This window comes from Acanthisitta chloris, unplaced genomic scaffold, assembly GCF_000695815.1.
Source record: "Acanthisitta chloris isolate BGI_N310 unplaced genomic scaffold, ASM69581v1 scaffold22630, whole genome shotgun sequence".
Taxonomy (NCBI): Eukaryota; Metazoa; Chordata; class Aves; order Passeriformes; family Acanthisittidae; genus Acanthisitta; species Acanthisitta chloris.
Window position 1 is genome coordinate 23,329 of NW_008654204.1, and position 5,670 is coordinate 28,998.

Genomic DNA, 5,670 nt, shown 5'->3' on the forward strand with positions numbered 1-5,670 from the left:
AATACATACAGTGCTTCCTTGCTCTGGGTGCTGGAAGGCATTTGGAGACAATTAGCTGGCCAGGTAGCTCTATGCACCCTGATAATGTGTCTGAGAAAACAACTGGTTTGCATTAGAGGGAGGTCTCTCCTGCTTGGGAGTTCTGAGTCTGCACCCACCAAAGGACGTGGGAAGGCTCTCATGGGACTGCTGAATTCAGGGGCAAAGCACTCCACATTTAGTGTGGGGCAAAGCAAACATTCTGTGGCATCAGGAGGCAGGCTCTGTCAGGAGAGCTTGTATCTTTTATTAGACCATCAGACACAGGCAAGAGAAAAAAGCTGACAAGTTTTGGGGCTCACGAGTGACTCCATTTATTTCCCAGTGTGTTGTTTGGTCTAACAAAAGACATGGCCCCTCCCTGCAAATCTCACCTCTCCTCTGACCTTAGACCATGGCAGTGGCAATAGCTTACTTGGCATTCCTACTTCTTCACAGAAATACAGTAGCAAACAAGAAAATCATGGCCAAGCCCACCCACTGAGTGTCCTGGAGAGGACAAATGAGATCAAAGGGAAACACCATTGTGACTAATTAAAAATAAATAAAATCCCATTTGTTTGTGCTTCCCCCACAGTTTCTTGGGGGAGCGGCAGCCGAGGAGTAGGATACTGGCTGTGCTCTGAGCTTTTGTTCTGAAAGCTTCCAACAGCAACTGGGGTTTATTTTTGTCCATAATGATGACTCTGGTACTGCCCCAAGCTAAGTAGTGTTAAGCCTGAACAACTGGGATGTCCTCATTCAAGACTGGCATTTTGTTCTCATTGACTCTTATGATCACTGTCAAGCAGATAGTGTTGTTGTTTGGAGCCATTTAGGTACTGTTTGCTAGCTACTGTTAGCAGTAAGATGTATTTTTAAGTCAGAAACATCTATAAACTGAAGTATTGGGCTGGGTGTGGGACAGAAGAAATGCTGTTGGGTACATTTTCACTTCACCTTCTTCTTTGCACCGACAGACTGTGGGCTGCAACATATCCCCTTGTGCCGGGCACAGGTGGTCCCTCCCCAGCCATGAAGCTCAATGGGTGTTGCTTTCAGCTCTCCTCTTCCATTCCCACTAAAACTCTGAGGAACTCTTTCCTTTTCTCACTCAGCTTTTCAGGCTCCCTGCCTAGTACTGGGTTGCACTGGGCAGCAGAGCCTGGACAGGGACAGAGCAAGCCATTGGAATTTAAGGTTAGTGTTTCAGGGGCTAGATTTCTCCTTAAACCAAGAACTGCTCAGGAAAAGAACCACCTTGAAAACATGGCACCTCTTTCATTAGGATGGGGAAATCCAGCTTGCCCTCCTTTCTGTGGGGACACAAGGGCTGATTGGTTCTGGAGCTAGGCACCAGTGGGGGGTTACCTTGACCCCCCTTTTTTTAGGGTATCATCAGTCCTGGGGAGTGGCAGTGACCATGCTTCAGCAGCCTCTGCATCTCAAAGCAGTTTGCTGTGATCATCACTTCCCTCTTTTCAGCGCTTATGGTTTTACGGTGTGTGAGCTACATCTCCCAGAAAGTCTGCCTGCTACAGTGAGCAGGCACGAGCTGTGGCTGGTGGCCCAGGTCTGCAGTCTGCTGCTGTCCCCCCCAGCCTCTCCTGATGACTGACCCCAACTGATGGTTCACACAGGTAAACAACCTCCTCCACAGGTTATATATATGAGGGTATGCATTAGCATATGCATATTGTCATACATACCACCTGAGTACATGCATTGATCTACAGCAAACAAAAACCATGCAAATAGTTGGTCAAAATCATCAGCCTCTAATTTTGACCCAATACCCCCCCTACCATAAGTGGTACTCTTGTAAATTTCTCCAAGCATGTTTTTCTGATCACTGCCACAGAAAATAGGATGAAAATGCCCACATTTTAGCTTATGCAGAGCCTCTGTGTGGTGGCTTGGCTTTAGAAACATCCAGTATGGAAGGCCCCTTCAGCTGGACACATCATACCTTTGTCACACCAACTTTGCTGGAGAAATCAGTTGAGATGATGGAGATTTCAAGTTAGTTAAGCATTTGACAGAGTAATTAATACTTCACTTGAATGAACAGACATTTCTCCCCTTCAGCAAAAAGACTTTGGATCAGGACCATATTTACTAGAGACTAATCTCCCAGTACCCTGTGAAATTGAAGTGAGTCAAATGTTGTCTTGTGAAAGAAACACATTTGTCACTTGGATGTATTTTCAAAGTATGCTGTTAATCATTCTCATTGTTCACATGAGAACTATTAAGTAAATTACTGCTAATTAAAATAATTTTCTCGACAAAGAAGTTTGTTACATTTCTCTGGTTCAGGTGAGGCTCAGAAATGACACAAAATGAAACCTGAAGTACAGAAGGAAGGAAAACAGCCTGTTGGGAGAGGCAGCCCTGAGGGAGACAATAATGAGCAGAGGCTGAAGCAATGAAACCCTCAAACTGACACACACAGATGAGATTTGCAGCATCCCCACAGAGCTACAGGAGGAAATACCACTCATCTGTGGCTGGAAATTTTCCCCACGTCACCACAAACGCACAGCCAATGGAGATGTTGCACATGTGGTACCCCAGCCCCTCTTACCTTGAATTTATGGATTTCCCAGAAGGAAGACTGGGAAAAGCATCTAGCCCTTGTTCCTGCTTTTTGACCAGATGCTAAAGAGGCTATTGTGCTTTTTGGAAGATTGAAAAATCTATTTCTTTAGTGTCTTATTTGTTTGCACCAGGGAGTGTTTTCCCATTTGCTAGCTGGTCACAGCCCTTCTGGAGCTTGCTAGTGCCTCTGAGCACACCTGAAGCTGATTTCTGCTGAGGAGTTGTATGCAAATATTAATATAAAAGTAGAGGCTTTTGCTGCATTCCCATATGTTTGCTGGGAAGCTCTCAGGAAGCACATTGAATACTGATTTTTTCCAGCAGTGCTTTCAGCACTTTCTTGACATGAAAGTGATGTGATAAAAAGTATTTTCAAGGACACTTGAGTGAAGTGCATCATTCCGTGTCATCTTTCCGGTTGAAATTCCCCAAATGGAATAATTTAAGATTTTTCTGCACAGCTTGATGACTGTCAGAAGTGTCTCCACATCAGCTTTGCAGAAGGTTGTGGATATTCTCACAAAATACATAAAATGAGCTGGATGATGTTCAGATCACACTAACCTCTAGAAGAATAAATGCTTGTTTTGCAGAGTGTTTTGCCACAAAATAGCAAAGAAGCACTAAAGGGAAATGTAATACAGAGGATCAGCAACCTGACAAAAAAAAGCAGGAGAGATCACTAATGTGACATTCAGAAAATATATTCTGACTAAAGACTACAGAACATCTGCTGCAGCATCTGCATTTGCATACCACAAATTAAAATAAGTAAAATAACCCTAAGCTGTCATCTGCTCTCAGTTACAGGAGCACGGCCTTGCCATTTCCTCTGTGCCTGTGGTAGGCTGTTGTGATTGCCTGACACGGCTTTTCACAGGAGGACAAAGTTTTAGCTGGCACAGGCTACCCTGACCTCCTCAGTATCAGGCATGGCTAATGAGCTGCTGATGGTTGATGGGCACAAGCTGCAAGTCCCCCCAGCGATGTTTTTGAGCAGCATTTGGGATGGACAGGGGAAGAAACACAGATCTAAGTAGGGGCAAATTCACAACACGATCTTCTTGACTCCTCATATCTATCTAGGACTGGCATAAATCTATTTTCTCTCCAGCTACACTGAAGCATAGTTTTATTAGTATTATGCTCATTGGCTTATCTGTTGTACTGTGACCTGCTTGCCTGTGGTGCCTGGCTGCTGTATCCCGTTTGGCAGAGGGGCTGCTGCATTCCAAACCTTGCAGAGACTTTTTATGCAGTCTCTTACCTTACTGAGGACAAGAAGAGTAAGCTCTTTATTCATTGATTTGTCATATGTGGAGAACAAGATCTCCCCCAAATTCAGAGCCAGATGTACAAACACCTAAGCAGAAGCAGCTCATGACCCAAAGGGACTAGTTTAAGCAGACCATCCAGACAATGCATTAGGGATAGCAAAGTTTTGGGAGGGCTTGTCTCCATTTTGCAGCTTAGGATTTTATGTAACTCCCTGCAGAGAACAAGGGAAGCATTTGGCATAGCTGGGATTTGAATTTATGTTGCTTGAACACTGCTCTAACTTCAGCATGAAGGTCACCTACAAATCTGAGGTGATAATGAGCACAGGAATAAAACCAGCCTAGCCTGTTTTTGTCTGATGCTGTTGCACGCCAGGGCACACCTCTGGGCACCAGCACTGGGTGCTGGGTGGCACTGAAGCAGGAGAGCGACAGCAAAGCAATAAATCTCTTGAGACATAAATTACCATTCATGGTTGTAAAATAAGAAGAGTCAGCTATAAAATAAAGAGATTGCTCTTATGATGCATGTGTCTTGAGCAGAGCTTTCTGCTGCCTGCAAATCAGAGCTTATGGATACTTTGAAAGAAATGCCCCAGCTGGATGTGGAAAGATCTCATTTAGGGTAACTATAGGACTCTATTTCTAGATGATTAGTCTAGTGTGAGATTTGGTCCCTGTTGCTCACCAGGCATGGGGCAACAGCAACCTGGTCACCAATATGGATGACATCAACCACTGCTTTGTCAAAGTTGCCTCTACTCTGGAAGATGCATACCGCTGGCGCAGGACTGCCCACAAAGTCTGGCCCCAGCCTGGCTTGGGCATGTCACCAGAGTGTGTGCTGGAGTGATCTCTGGCCATCCAAGGAGGGTGTTCTGAGCATTCAGATTAGAGGTTTGAAGGCCTCGTGTCTCAGAGCTGCTCAGCCATTGCTCCACAGTCCTGGAGGCACCAGCCTGATGGGGACATTTGCTCTGAGCCATCTCTGTGGCACCGAGATGCTCAACTGCTGTATCACAGCCAGCGAGAGTGGCCAATGCAGCTTTACCCATCTTGCTCCTACATGCAGAAGAGTAGCCCAGAGCCTCCATACAGCAAAGTTTTGTAGCTACTTCTTCTCCAGTGTTTCCAGGGTTGGCTGCATGGAGCCATTTAGATCAGTCTTCTGTTGCTCCTGCAGGATAAGAGTTCTTCTAGAGTCATGTGTAGTCACTAGGGGACTTTGCTGGATTTGTGAGCTACAGCCTTGCCAATGGCCCTTCCTGCATGCCAGGCTGTGAACAGGCTCTTTGTAAGATGGAGTTTTACTTTAGGCTGTTGCTACCTGGTGCAATAAGCAATATTATTGAAACACCCATGGTGGGTATCTTTTCTGCCCAGACCTAATGAGATTTTGCAGTAACAAGGCTTGAGCAACATCTTTCAATATGTATCTTGAAAAGAAGTCACTTACACAGTTTGCACAGCAGCTGGTACTGAGCATGCTGCTAGCCCAACCTCCAGCTAAGCAAAGTTTCTCTCCCACCACAGTTTTGGTTTGGCATCTGAGGAGGAATAGGTTTGTGCTATAGTTTTCGAGCATGGCTAGATTTCATGTGCTGCTTTTTCCTCTCTCTGTGTCAGATGCTGAAATCCATGGAGGACTCCTGACTGGGTTTTTGCAGAGTGTTGATTTCACCCTTGTGATCCCATTCTTGTCTTTTTTCCTCCCTCACTGATGGAGGAGGGAGAGGTATTGGATTTGTCCTTCCATGTTCCTATGGCTCCTGCT